A 15,950-nucleotide genomic window follows, 5' to 3' on the forward strand; every position below is an offset into this window, starting at 1 on the left:
TTCACAACACTTCAAAGCGCAGTGTGCCCGCGCTGCAATACACTGTTGTCAAAGGGAATACAATAGAAGGATAGTTTGAAGTGCAATCTTAGGCGTACAACAAAGTGAGTCATTCACTGAATTTCTCACTCAATGATCCGTTCCTCTCCTTTCGTTTCACCTGCACATTATTTGCTATATAACTGAGTTTAGCTTCAACATTACCTTTCTTTCTTTCTTTCTTTTTTCATGAGATTTTGAAGGAGGATAGGAAGATTGGCCTATTTATTTCTGTTTTTTTCCCATCAATTACTTGGAATATCATCATCCCAACCATGCATGTATTTGCCCTGATCCTGCTCTCACCCTGAAAGGATCTATTTCTTAAAGGTTGTTTGAGAATCCAGTCATGTAAAAAGATCATACTTCACGCATCTCCCCTCCCTGTCCCTATAAACAACCAGGAAATTGGTTTTTACGGGATGGCAAACCTGTCTGAGATGGGTTTTTCATGACATTTGAGTATCCTTTGCTAGCCCTCTACGCCCCCGTTACTTCTGCAAATATCATTTTTTGTGCTCGTGTGGATGGTGCAGACTGGTTTTTACAATCTGTATTTGAATTTCATTCATTCATTCTCGAGTGCGCTCTGTTTCTCATCAGAGAAAGCAAAGCATGAGGCTGTTTAACGAGATCAGAGGATCAGGATGTCTTTGATCAAAGGGAGCCCAGTGAAGAGGCAGCCTGTCCACTGCTTGTCCACTGTTGGAGAAACTGCAATTTGTGCTTTTTTTTTCGTATAGGATACATAGTATTGATATTTTTTGCAGACAACAGATTTTTTTTTCCACATTCACAGATATTGGTCGGTTTCCTCCAGTGGAGTTTACCAATTACACTTTAATTGTGCTGTTTGGTGCAGATGGAGACATCTAATAAACTGTGCTTAGTGCTTGGCTTATTGCATTCCAATAAACATTTGTCGAGGCATAATAATTCCAAACACCACTTTTCGACAGCTGGCGGATCTTTGGAAGCATCCTTGTAAAACGCTGACTCAAGTGAAACCGTTTTTTTTTTGTAAATATAAAACAAGTTTAATCTGCTCCTTTCAGTCATTACAAATATTACTGATACTGCTGAATTGAAAGCAATACTGAGCACCCTTAATCCTAATTCTAAACTCACCATTTATAACACCTAAAATGTCACATGAATAACCAAAAGTGCACACCCTAAGGCATCATTTGTTTGTAGAGTTAACACATTTTTGGAGATTCATAATCCCTTCTCGATTGAGTCTTGTTTTGCAATTTTTGTACCCTCAGAGGAACTTGGACTTCACTTTTGCTTGTCCCCATATGTTTTGCATTTGGGTCCAATATGATGGCTCGTGGATGGGCGCGAGGCCTTTCACAGAGTGGCAGATGGTGGATTATCCAAACAAGTGGACAAATTACCTCGGATTCCCCTTTGCGCCTGGACACTGTTGAGAGCAGCCGTGGGCCCAGCTAGCAGACCTGCCAACAGTGGGTCAGCCGGCGCCGGGGGCCGCTCACTTCCTGGCATCTTCATCTTCCATCCGTTTCCTTTCTTCCCCATTTTTCTCTTTAGACTCTTACTCATTCCTCTCCCACTTGGCTCAGTCTCAGTCAGCACAAACAAATCATTGAGGGGTTTTGTTTCAACACAATTCTCCTTTTTTGTTGAGGTGAAGATTGTGATTTGATTTCAGGATGATTTAAAGCGCAGTCTGCTCATTTTGATTGATTTCATCTTCCTCTGTTGTTCCCCACTGGAAGCGGCGCCATTACGACGAGAGGGCCAACAAATGGCCCGTGTTCAACCAGAATCTATTGTAGGACAGACAATAAAAACAAGCTAGTCTGTGCCATTAATTCTGCTGGCCTCCATTTTTAGGAGAGACACACACACAAGGCTAATCTCATTTACCCGTAACACTTCTGGGAAGCCATGTGTCACCTTCCAGAAAATGTTCAGGACACCGTAATCTACTTTTGTCATACAATAAACCTTGATGGTGATAAATTAGGCTTTTAGGGTGTGAGTCTAAAGCCGTAAGAGTGATCAAATGCCTCTTTCCTAATTGAATTGCCCTGCAAGCATCACACGGTCCACGTAAGTGTATCAGGACTGCAGCCAGGGGATGCTGAAGATTCTGTATTCAAATAGACCCTGAATGGCTAATGAATGTTATTAATGAAGCCTGCTAATGCAAGCAGACAGCCATTCAAATGTAAGCGCTTTGAGGGAACAAAAACCATCAGGACGGAATAATCCCCCATCATCCACAGCAACCGCATCATCTTTTTCATCCATCCAGGTTTTTATTCATGAGTTCTCGGGAGTCGTCAATATTCTTCAAACACATCTGCCACTCCGCTCCTCGTGTCGCTCATCAGCTGGCCCTGTTTCGCAGACCGCCAGTGGAAAGGTCAGCCATCACTTACCAACGGAGAATGAGTTTACTGGTGCCACGTCCTCCACAGCGTGTCCATGAGAATTTACACAACAGCAGAAGAAAATGTCAGTACAGTACACAGAGAGCATGGTGAAAAGACGCGTACAACATTATTCTTGTCTATACTGTGATTTAGAGGAATTAGCAGCAAACAAGCGTAGCAAGTGATGAATCGTGTTGTTCTACTCCTGGAATGATCACACTGTGTGCTCACAGAAACTGGCAATAATGTCACCCGACAAATCTTTTTTGTGCGTGTGTGTGTGTGTGTGTGTGTGTGTGTGTGTGTGTGTGTGTGTGTGTGTGTGTGTGTGTGTGTGTGTGTGTGTGTGTGTGTGTGTGTGTGTGTGTGTGAAGGAAAGACTCACAGGTTCTGGAGAATCTGAGGCAAAAGAAATTGGCCCCTCCTGTTCCTGACAGGATTCTGGTAGCTTCCTGTGTCTCAGCAGGAAGTGCAAGGAGTCAGACTTCTCCGTCTTTCATCTCCACGCCCACAGCACGGACTCTGCCTCGTCCATGTGCTGCTGGAATAATCTGCCTTCATGTTTGTTTGTCTTTATGCCTGTGTCTGTCTCACTTTTTCACGTACAGCCAAACAGACACACAGTACAGACTCCGAACTTCCATTCAGGATAAATCAAAAGTCTCTTGCACTCTACCGGAGCAGAGACCCCACCCAACCCCGCTAACATTTCTTCGCCGGCCTAATTTCCCGTCGGTTCCTTAGAGACTCCTTCTCAACACAAACATGTTTTATTCATTGGAGAAAACCGAGTAAGCCAAGTTAGAATTACACTTGTCAGAGGTTAACAGCGCGACTGTGCGCAGCAGAGAGATTATGACTTTTCGACATTCAGCCACCTCACCAGTGTGGAATCCAGTGTGTGTGTGTGTGTGTGTGTGTGTGTGTGTGTGTGTGTGTGTGTGTTCCCCGAAGAGAGCGGATGAGCAGCAGTCAGGAGGGAGGCAGCAGGTGCAAGAATGTGTTAGCAGCTCTGAGCGGGACGGGTCTTGTCAGCCCACCCTTGGCAAACTGCAGGGTGGAGTGGTGTGTGTGTGTGTGTGTGTGTGTGTGTGTGTGTGTGTGTGTGTGTGTGAGTGTGAGAGTGTGTGTGTGTAGTATTATTGCGGTGGTGTGACGTACGTCTATGGGTGTGTGCACGTTTGTCTGTCCCTGGTATGCGTATATTGTGTATTGTACGGGCATTTGTACCAGTCGAATGTGTACGTAACTTCAAGCCTCATGTTCGTGTGTGAGCCAGCTGATCTTTCTTCAACATAGTTTTGTGTGAGTGTAGTCGCCCGCGCAGCTGCAGGAGGAATCCAGAAACCTTCCATTTGCTGCTTCTCTTAACCGGCTGAATAGCGGGCTACCAGCAGATATGCAGCCTTGTGAGGCCCTGACGTGGTATTTTAGACCTCAGTAATGGATGGTTTTACTCTACAAAGTGGAGTTTTTAAGTACATGTGTGTCTCTTTGTGTGTCCGGGAGTGTGAGGGTAATTATAGTAGAAAATGGGCGGTGCGGTATTCCTTTCCGTAAAGCATGACGTATAGAGGGAGATGGCTTAGATCAACATTGGCATTCCTTTACGAAACATGCTCGGCAGCTGTTCATAACCGTGTGATAACGTGCACCGTGCCTTAGTGACAGAATGAACTTCGTCCTGCTCAACGCTCGGGCTCTTTGTGTTTTGCTTGCGTTCACGTTTTGGTGAAAGGGATTTTGGCAATGAAGGAGACATTCCTGCTGGGGTTGAAGGAGGCAGCCAGACCGCACGGAGGATGATTACACTCCTGAGAGAAACAGCGGATGCAGTGGGAGAATGAAACTTAGTTGGGCACATCAGCACTGCATGTTCACTGCCTGCGCTAGTTCCCTCACCTACTTTTTAACCATAATAAAAATGCTTTACTGTGTGTCAGATTGAATTGCCTGCATTTCCTTTCCGTCACATTACATCCTTACACATACATACATTTGAGTTTGCGACACAGATGAGTAAGCAATTCTCTTGACTTGTGTTGTCTTCATAGTTTGGCACTCTTATCAACCGTCTGCTGTGATTTTTCCAGTAGCACGTTATTGGATCCGGGAAGGGGATGAGGCAAAGATTACTCACTCAGCATCCTCCATTTTTATGGGCGTGAGTGTTTTTACGGGATTGCCTTTGACTTTTAAATGCAGGGTACAAAGACACTCTTTGGGTCATTGCCATGCAACTCCCAAGCCCAAATCCACTCAGTTGTTAATGACTATTCTGCAACGGTGACACTGCCTTTCCTAAAACAGTGTGCTGGCAGAGATCCCCCTCAAAACCGTAGTTTCATTAGTGGTGTTTTTTTTTGGGGGGGGAGCACTTGGGCTATAAAAGTCAGTGGCATGCTGACCGATGTTTGGCAGCAGTGCTGCTGCTGCTGCTGCTGGCGAGGCTGGTGGAGAAGCCCACGCGGCACGCTGCAGCCACATGTCTGGGGCCCAGCCAACAGAGAGGCGTCATTAAACTCAGGTATGCGGCCTTGCTCAGCAGACACCGTCACAGTATTATTACTGTGTAATCCTTGTTCAGCTAATGAAGGCAGATGTGTTTGTCTTTCCGTAATTTCATCTCATAAACGTTTTCACTTTCATTTTTACTCAATTTACTCAACTTTTTCTTCCAGTGTTTTCTACCTTGTTTTTGGTTGTGATTTAGCAAATTGTTATTGTGATATAATGAGGTCATGATTATGATTCCAGTTGCATATTATTATCATTAGTGCAAGGCCACATAAAAATCACATGAATATTGAGTTATTGAGATACTGATGAGTATGGCAGGTGTTAACGTTTTTATATACGTGACAAACGGATCTATAGTACATTACAATATAATGCTATCCAAACGGAACAGTGGTGTAAACAAGCAGCATAGACAGAAATCAGACTTCTGCTGCAGATAGATCATATTTACAGGAGCAATCCCAGAGATCCGGCCTTCAAAATTAAATATGCTAATCCAATGACTTTTCCATTACAAGCTTATATCGGCATAGCAGTGCTTTAACCTGAGGTCACTGTGGAATAAGCCAAAAATCTTTAACACTAATTCCCACGCACCATCAATCAGCAGCCTCTAACCCAGTCCCACTCTTGCAGTGCATAAACTACTGTATGTAATATCCCTCGTACGAATGGCAGTACAGCAGGAGGTGTGGAAGGGTTTGCTCATTAGCCGGTAATAGAACTAGCTTAGTCAAGGTTTACAATATATTGCAGCTTGTTTTTTCCTGGGTAATCAGTTTTGTTTACAAGAGCTCATTTTCTGCAGTGCACCCTTGGGCTCGATTTGCATTCATTGTTCAGTCTTCTGGAGTTTTTGTTGTGTGGTTGACTCATTACGGAAAATGAGACCGCCTTTATGGGACAGCTCTTTGTAGAGTGTGAATAAAACAAATGTGTAGAAGTTTTGAGCAATGAAGTTTATGTGGAGTCAGACTTTTGGTTCAAGCTGTCACGATACACGCACATTGCGAGCAGGATTTGTGTTTTGTTTTATGTCACCGTAAGTACATTGTACTGAAGTACTTTAATAGTAAATCAGCCTCAGTTGTCCAAACAACATAATTCACAACAGTGTATAAACATATTCCTTTATTTTCAATCAAAATTACATCCATTCTTCTTGCCTGCTGGTGTCTTACTCCTCAGGGTCGGGTGCTCAGCAGTATTGATATGTAAGCTCTCCCCGTGAATTTTAAAGTCCTTAACAGTGATCTGTGTGAATAGCTAATGAAATTTCAGAAACACATCCCTTGTAAAAACGTATGCATCATCTTATGCAGTGTATACATATTGACTTAAATACCAACAAGGGATCTCAAATTTTGATTTTCATACTGTATAACAAATCAATCAAATGAAATGTCAGGGGTAAGACAATGTAATAAAATACAAAGAATGACAACAGGACGGGTTTAATAAAAAACAAATTCAATACATGGCTGTCACATGCCTGCTGAAATATTCATGACAGGTCCATAGCCGATGAGCGAATGGGAGGTAATAATCAGCATGTGCAGGATTTCCTAGAAAAAGGATATGTTGAAACCTGATCTTGCTACCCATATGCAACAATTTTTCATTATGTGTTAATTAAAAACAAGCTTCTAAATGTTGCTAAAATCCTGCTCATCGAAACCATAAAGGTTTTCAACAGCTGCAATGTCTGAAACACTTGCAGTATAAAGTGTGTCCTGTCATCAGGATGACCTCTTCAGACTGTTTCCCCTCTCCACACACCTTGGAAGTTGAGCCAAAACTTATTACTGCATATGTCCTCAGAGCTACAATGGTGCAGAAGAAAATAATGCAAATGACCATCTGCTCCTGTGCGTTCGTTCTTCCAGACTGTACTGTATAAGGACAGCTCTGCACTCTAGTGCACCTGCGTGGAGCTTGGTTAGCATATTTGTGCCGACTGGTTGGCATGTGGATGAGACGCATGACAATGGGCGGGGGGGGGCTGGACTTTTTGTGTTCTCTATTTCGCTGACAGTTATGTAACATCTCTGTCTGACACCATGTTTTTGGCTTAGATTAATGTGGTTTGGTCGCAAAGATAAAAAGTTTTCTGGCACGAACAACAGTATGTAATGGCCTTTATGTGTATATGTCTGCGTACCTTAGTTCCGTTAGTAAAGTTGTAACGAGGTCATATTTCACGTGCCTCCCCTGCATCGCTCCGTCTGCCCTGTCAGAGGGAATCAGGTTGGACAGAGCTGAGAGGTCTGGCTGGACTCCAGAAGCTTCTCTCTGGGCTGTCGGATGTCTGATCTAATGGAGGCTGAACAGGACAGACAGCAGGCACACACACTCACACACACACACACACACACACACACACACACACACACACACACCAGCAGTTTAGACTTATAGTCTTGTGCAGCTCAACGGGTACAGTACGGATACACTGAGACAGGGACCAGAGTGGGCAGACATTGTTTAGACAGTGCAGAACAGGGCTGAAGTGTATCATATTCATCATTAGTAACATCGTAAGGCTTTCATGTTGTGAAGTAAACAACAACACTGCCCCAAGCTGTAGGCAGACACTTGTACAGTGGGTTTTAATTAGACTGTGGTTAATTGCAGTGTTTCATATCTGATACTTGACCTGGAGGCAGTGGATGTCAGACCATGGAACTGTACCATTGTCCATGCATGCGCGTGTGCATCGTATGAGGAACATGAAACACGACATGCATCATGAACATCATCCATTCTCACAATGTGGAGTTGGAGCCACTTCTTTTATAGAGGCACAAACATAGTTCTGCATTAAGATACATAGTGTCTCTGTGTCACGACAACCATTCATCCTCAGAGAAATGCCTGAATTTCAAAACGCTATATGTCCTTCATTCATTATATTTATATTTCCATAACGAGAGTCAGTTATGGAAGTTTGTAAGCCAAGGACACACGTTGCCTTCTACCCTTTTAAAAGTTGAACACCATATATTGCAAAAGTAGTTTTAATCAAATGATGGTAGGCTGATGTTACATTTTGACTCAGATGTGCGGCTGCTGCTCATAGGAATCTGTCAGTGTTCACTGACTCAACAACACCTTTTTGTAAAGCATCCAGTTGAGGCTCAACCTCTCCTGTGTTCAGTGTTTCCCATTGTTTAATCTGTCTGCGGTCATGTTGTGTTTTAGTCGCTGTGACGCCGGTTGACGAGGATCAGGTCACACACACACACACACACACACACACAGTGGTGTAAACACGGTCAGCAGCTTACAGCGGTAATCCACCATTACTGTATTTACCTTCTTCCTCTGGTCATGTGGGGAGCGCCTACCAAGAGGCTGCACTCATCTGAAGGTCAGAACAGCACACGAGTGATTTCATCACTGTGGAACTATTTGCATTGCCAGAGCCCTACTAATGCACGTCTCCCAGAGGACATGCACGTCCCGTGGACTGGAGGGATTGGTATACAGGTCACAATGCTACTCCAGCATAAGTAGGATAAAGGGAACAAGTCAATACCAAGCGGCCCAGCGTCTCCATATCTGCTTCCCTTTTAGCCCGAAGATGTAACAGCTTTTTCTTTTCTTTTGCATTTTATTTTTTGGACATAATGAATATTTATGCTTCTCTGTTGAACTAGTTACACAATTTTTTTCTAATTTGCTGCAGCTTCATCCTCATTTTATGCTTGATAACGAACCTTGACTTTGAAGTTCAGGAATAGTACGAGTAGCAATATGCGAGTGCTGTTGGGTTATATTTGTAAGAGCCTCTAGAGTTTAGACTTGCTGGCGTATTGCAAATAGTAAAACTGAGGTCATGCACAGTTCAGTCTGTGTAATGTTGCCACAAGAAAAAAAAGATTTGCTGCTGTCCTCTGTTTGTAACCCAGTTTGTGAGTAAAATATGTCAGCGTTTCAGCACGCATCCATCTCTCGCTAATGAGAGACAGCCCAAGGAGAGCACAGTGACTGTCGGCTCCGCTCAGCGTGGAGGTGATAGAACTTAATTTCCCGCCGATTTCTCGGCTGTGTCTTCTGTCTGCATTGTTGTGCTGCAGGGAGAGATTATCGGATTATCACACAATAAGGAAAAAACGTTGGTGGGGGGAAATAAAAAAAGTATGAGATTCTTCCTACTCGCTGCAAGGCCCCAGTTTAAGTGCACAGCTGTGTGTTGCCTTTGTTTGAATCTGAGCTTTGCAGATGGCTGTTCAGGAAAATCGTTGGATATGCAAGCATCAGGATGAAGATGTTGTACTCGTATGGAAAGATCACTAATTTTATTCCCAGCAGGAGCTACTGAGAGTGTTGAATTGTTAATATTAACGAAGACACCGAGACACTCTAGCTCAGGCGTTCTGAAAGCTGTAAAAGTCTGTAGTTGGTTGTCATGAGTTCCTACAAACATGGCCTCTGCCTGACCCGGGTCTGTGTGATACCACAGTGTTTGCTACAGTGCTCCCCTTGTGCCACATATTGGCACCATATCACCTTCCTCTCAATTCTATCCTCCTTCCCACAGAGGAGAGTCAACGAGCAGCCTCGACGTCCCCTGAGGGAATGTGCGCCAGTTGAAGGTTGAAGCAGCGAAGTGGTGGGGGTGCAAGTGGGTCTTTGCCGAAGGCCTATTGCCATTAATGGGCTATTGCCCCCCTACGGGGTGGGGGGCATGAAGTGACTATTCATCACAGCTACGTCCTCGTGTCTGTCCCCCTCCTCTGCGACCACACAGGCAGATTAGGCATGACAAGAGGCACTCACTGGCACGGCTTACTTGTCTCTCCTTCCCTTTCTCTGTTTATCTCCTCTCCTCTTCCCAGTTCCCTTCCCAGAACCAATCCCTTTCCCATGCTGTTTTCTCCTTCCAGCAGCCATACACAACCTGAACTCTGGGTGCACTCTCCTCTAATCCACCGCCAGTCTTATCTCCGCTCAGGAACAATAGCCACAGAGCAAGCACAGCTCAGAACTGCAGCCTGCAGGAAAAATAGCTCCACTCCCACAAGGCTCCGGGACCCTCTGCGTCCAACAGCGTCAGCCAAGCAGCCTGTCGCTGCTTCGCATTAAGTCCTCCTCAGAAAAACATTCTAGCTTCTGTGCGTTTCACTGTCGTCCAAATGGAATTTCTGTTACTGCGGTACGATCAACAGCAACGGCGAATGACTAATCGCATCTGTACTTGTGTCGCCTTGTCGTTACGCTGATCTACCCCTCGTCTTTGTGTTTGTTCACTGCAGTGTTTCGTGAGCTAGCGGTGAGGGCTATTCTGTGATTCATGTAGGTAGATGGGCTTCTTTCCAAACCGCTGTCCTCATTCATCTGCTATTAATGAGCTTTCAGCTCAGTCCTAACGAGCTGTAATTGTGATTGTGCCCCGCATAGGATCAATGCCACTGTCCATGCAGTGGCACTGCGGTGGAAAGGCTCTCACATAAGTGAGGCACTGCCAGTGTTACACGGTGAGGTGGCATCAAAGTCCCTCAACGGTGTTACATCATCCCATGTTAAACAGCAAATCCACTTAATTACTCATCACTGATACCTGACTTTGTTAATTAGCAATCCCTTCAATGACAACAGGAAACTCAATTCCATCTCAAGCACGTCTGTCTTTGGGACTTGACCTCATGCTGACAAGGCTGATTTCAACTTCTGTTTTTAGACCTGCTAGTGGCGTGGCTCTAAATATGTACCCCCCCAACCGTTCATCTAGTGCCATCATCATCCGATCAAATTTGTGTTTTTCCAAATACTTTGGTTAATACACAAAAACCTGCACAGCTAATGACATTCCCATTCGCTATTGCCACCTGGCTAATCGAAGGTTAGAAGATAGAATTGTGTCATTGTGAGCATATTAGCGTGCTGATTTGAGCATTTACCTCAAAGCTCAGTCTGAAGGGCGACTGATGTGTACATAAGTTTAGTTTGACTTCCCTCTTACTGAAAGCCAAAGACACAAGCAACTATTATTGCACTGAGAACAAAGAAAGCGTTGCCACATGGAAATGATTTGGAAAGCTCTGTCTGGTGTGATAAAGGCTATTGCACACAGAAGCAGTGGTCTGTAAGTACTGCACCTCATAAGTCACCTAACAGTTATTTTCATCTGCAGTGAGCTTTCAAGTGATGCATGTTCGTTAGCTGCTAGATATGGAGCGCCCTTCACTGCTGTGCATATTTTATTATTCTTGCCACTCTCTCCTTGTGTCTGTGTCTCCCACTCTCTCTTCCCATCACTCTCCACGACTTCCTGTCGCAGTCGCTTTGTTTATTTCTCCCTCTGTGACAAACTTGCATCACATGCCTGTCTCTAATTTTCTATTTTCCCCCTCCCTTTTTCTCACACTGGCTGTCGCTCTTTGTGTCTGTCTTTTCTCATCCATCCCCATAGTCTCCCTATGACTCTCACTCTCTGTGTCTCTGTTACTTTGTCTGGCAGACTTCCGTCGTCACCCGCCTCCCTCTTGTTTTCTGCTTTGTTTGTGGCGTCTCTTTAGACATACTCTCTTGCTCCAGTAAGGGAATGAATACATATACATGTCAGCGTGTTGTGGAAGACACTCTTCAGATTCTATTCCCTCAGGCCATCTGGGGGAACAGCAAATTAACACAAACACGGGTGCACACAACCACACGGGCATGCCTTCACTCGGATATTACACGTGACTGGATTTAAATGGATACACTTAGCTTGTTTGATATAACGTTTAGAGAGATTTCTTTACATTTCATTCACAACGGTGACCCATCCTGCCTCCAGGAGCCTTTCACTATGTTTGAATGACAAAAAGTATGGCTTCCAGCTGAAACAGGCATTTCTAAGAAAGCACAACCCAAAAATAGTGCGGCAAAACCCCAAAATACTCTCCTCTGTGGGCCAAGCGTGAACAGACTGTTTGAGCTTTGGCTTCCAGGCCTCCCGAAAGTATACGTGTGACAGGCAGGCAGAGGCCTTGGATTGTACCCACCACAAGCCTTGCACAGTGTGAGCCAGGAGGAAGAAGGAGACGGTGAGAACAAAGGCATGGCTGCTTTTGTTCTGTCTGCAGGAGGCTGATGGAGACACAGCTGCACACAGACACACACACACACACACACACACACACACACACACACACACACCCCTTGCAGATTGACAAACCTGTCTTGTTCACCGAGAGACAGACACGACTGTAAGAAATCAAAGCTTTACAAATTGTCTTTAAATATCAAATCAAGTACGGAATGTTGAAATTGTGCAGGCTGTGAAAAGAGACGTATGACAGAAGCGCGCATGTTAATTAATTCCTTTTGTCTTTGCTGCTTTTGTTCCTTTTTAAACACTACGAAATGTGAACATTACATCAAAATTGGGGATGAGCCGCTAGCACAAAGCTGACAGGGTTGTTTTGTCTTTGCTTATCGTAAGGATTCTCCCAGAGGCCTTTGGGTAACGGTCTCAGGGAGGAGCCTCCTCTTAGCTCCACTCAATAAGCGGAATGACACTCAACAGCCGGCCGCCACGGGTCAAGGAGCAAAACGCCTTCTCTTGTCAGCCGGCTCTCATACTGACGCACAATATATGTGGGTGGCCCCCGATATAGCTTTAATCTCTGACTGCCGCCGCAAGATCAACCCTGTTCGCTCTTCACCGACCTGGACAATCAAACAGAATGTAACCAAAGCTACAGAAAAGTCTCACTGCCACATATGAGCCACGCTGCAGCGGCTTTGTTAATCAACCCTGTAGCTTTCATAAACGTGCGTCTTTGTCGTGGAACAAGCTTGGCTGGGCCAGTGTCACAGATCGCTAAAATACCTTTTTGCATTAGCATTCATGAGCATGAGTTTAGTAATTCATGTGTTTGAATCGGAAAGCATCTGCTCTATCATTTATCTGTTTTAAAAACATTGAACCGTGCAGAGTGTTTTATATACTTAGTTACCCATTTCGCTCACGCATATTTCGTCATGCTCTTCAGATGGAGGCTCTCCGCAGAGATCCACCTTGTTGATAAGCGAGCTCTATGAAGTGACAATAGCTTCTCAGGTTCAGGCTTTCTTTACGAGTGACTTAGCTCAGGGAGCAGGCAGAGCGAATCCTTGAAGCCTGGGTATTTTCTGGCCATTGTTTTCCTGGGGTGTAAAGTCAATCGCATTTAATCCTTCACTAGTGCACAAGAGATCCCCCTCAATCAAATCCAGATATTCACTGTGCCTCTGCAAGCGCATCGCACAGCAAACTCTCTCTGGCTCAATAGGAGTGGGCGGGCGGCAGTCAACCAGAGAGGCAGATAAATGTGTTTTTTCCTTTACATATTTGAAGCTTTAGCCTTGCAATAAAAGCACAGTTACACAATTGTTTGCTACTTTCTTGCAAATGCGTTCACTTTCACTGTTTGGCAATAATGGAGGAGGGCGACGAGTAATGCAGGAGTGGTCCGGACGATGAGGGCTAGATGGCTCGGTCAGTCCTTTTATGTGCAGCAGGATGCGGTTGCCAGGTTGGTCGCTGTTAATGGTTTTTTTTATTCAATCCAGAGCTCTCTGCCTGCCCATGCACTGCCATGATAATATGCCCAGAGGGCTTCTATTGTAGTACGTGTAACAGGAGCCCCCCTGGATGTATTGCAAGGAGCATGTTCCTCTCTTTCCCATAGGATTAATCTCTCTAGTTCATGAACCAGAGATAAAAATGATAAAGAAGACAGGATTTCAGACTTGTTTCAAAGCTTAGCTCTTTCTCTCACTGCCTCTATTTTTTTGCTTGCATGTGGAAACTTGCATTGAACTGACTGGTGCTTTTTAAAGTTTTTATGACAGTTCGTATCTGTGTCTTTTCTCATTAGGAAAAAGCTTGAATGCAGCTGTTTGGTTCTCAGCAGTAAGCGCTGCGCACCCAAACACATCTTTTTTTAGTGCCACTAAACAGATGGTTATGGTCAGTGCTGCTGCTGCTGCTGCTACATGACTTTCGAAACCCCGTGGAGTGTGGCACACTTTCTCGATGTTTAATTGTCTCTTAAAATACTTTTAAGCGCACATTTTGGAGCAAAAACGTATTTTTGGCTACATAAAATATCTCCTCTCCTTCCCCTTATAAAATACTAGGGAAAATAAAATATTGCAAGCATTTCAGGGGTTTCTGAATGTAGGAGTTGTAAAGACCAAGTAGGCAAGGGGCAAAAAGCATAAGGGAGAGGAAGTGCAGCATCTGGACAGGAACTCGGTCATCCGGGGAGGGGGAGGTATGAGGGTGTGGTGTCTGACCTCTGACCCTTAACACAGGGTAGAGGTCTAAGACAAAAAGATAGACTGCAGCTGTGTTGAAACATGCAACCCCACTGCCATGCCAATCACTGTAATTTGCCTCGACTGATGTGTCCCCACCCAGCTTACCAAGCGTGCCTTAACAGGAGCTGACAGCGAAGAAAGCAAAGAGTGGAGGATGGAAGGAAACGAGGAAAGGAGGTTGGAAGGAAGAAGGCTAACAGGGCTGCTATCTGCACACACAGAGCTAGCAGGGAGTCTCAATTCACTGCAGCAGTTTATCGAAGGCAACGTGCCTCCAATTAAAGGGTTCTCCCCACAAGATTTACTCAGCACCAGTAATGCCTTCCTCCCATCCCACTCTCATTTTGCCTCCTCTGGCAGGCAGCCCCACTTTTGCTTCATCCACCCCCTTCTAGAGCTATTTGTTCTCCTGCAGGGGAGGAAGGACCTAATCATGCCAGGATCTCGTAGTACCAAGTCTTTTAACTGCTAGATCAAAGAGTGTGAGTTTGCCTAATGCGGGATTATGCTGAGATACGGGACCAGGCAGCCTCACCTCACTCCACCCCTCCGCATCCACCACCACCACCACCACCACCGGCGGGTAGCTCCATTAGGCTCAACGCATTGCTCATTTTTCCGCAAGAGCTCCCTTGGGCTAAGAGGCAATTATGCAGTAGTGTGGCATAATATTTCATTCTCTTCACATTGCATTACTCTATGGTGGTGCTGGCCACTAACAGCTTCATGTGGCCCAGGAGGAAGGGTGCAGGCTGCTAACAACTTCATATGAGTGGAGGGAGATTGGTGAGGGGAGGCGGAGGCGGAGGAAAAAAGGAGATGAGGAGAGTTCTCAAGGGCACAAGGCTTCATTAGGAGTCAGGTCTGTTTCACCTACTTACATGGAGAAAGAAAGGTTTTGCTTGCATCCTAGTTTAGGTCAGGTGATGTTAACTAGATTTATAATATCAGTTAGATTCATGATTCTTAACATACCTAAAATGTATATAGAGTAAGTCATATTCAGAAAACGAAATGTCTGGGGTTTGCTAAAGTATTTGGCGCTGCTTTGCTTTATATTTCTCAGTAATGTGATTTTCACAGCCTCTTTGAAATGTTTGAGATAAACCTGACTGCTGTATGAGATTAAATATCTCAAACGGCGGCCAGGCATCCTTCAAGGCAGCGTCCGTCTTAGTCGTGATTTTATATTCATGCAGAAAGTATGGACACATGAAACATCCAACTACAGACAAACCACGGAGGTGAAAATTTTCCTAGAAGTGTTTTACTGTTGCATGTACTAAGCAGCCTCTGTGCATTGTGTGAAGATTGCACAAGGTGAAATTACATTATACCAGAGTATATCTCGAGTTTAAGAAAATGATAATACTACTAAAATGACGGGTGTAAATATATAAGAGACATTATATGTTGAGTATGGTGTTTAGTTTTTCAGGGGACATAGAGGGAACGACGTGAGAAAGGAAATCGGTGCCGTCTCTGTTCTGACAGAGCAGGTATGTGCAGCCCGGGGCAAGGCTGTTCAGAACCGTGGTGTGATTTTTGTACTCGGGGGGGGGGGGGGGGGCTGTTCTCCCCTTATTTCAACACTCTCTTCTGCTTCCCACTTCTGTTATCAATTCAGCAACAGCAAACTGTCGCCCTCATTCTCTACATGTAAGATGCCCCATCTATACCGCTCGCACA

The 15,950-nt window shown here is 44.8% G+C and overlaps 1 protein-coding gene across 4 annotated transcripts in view; it reads left to right on the forward strand.

Annotated features, from left to right (window-relative positions):
- zgc:158464 (uncharacterized protein LOC791139 homolog) overlaps nucleotides 1–15,950 on the forward strand; it is a 91,450-nt gene that overhangs the window by 46,836 nt on the left and 28,664 nt on the right. The gene's annotated exons all lie outside the window — the stretch shown is intronic.

Source organism: Cebidichthys violaceus, unplaced genomic scaffold, assembly GCF_023349555.1.
Source record: "Cebidichthys violaceus isolate CVI_PGR_0920_01 unplaced genomic scaffold, fCebVio1.0.p SCAF_5, whole genome shotgun sequence".
NCBI lineage: Eukaryota > Metazoa > Chordata > Actinopteri > Perciformes > Stichaeidae > Cebidichthys > Cebidichthys violaceus.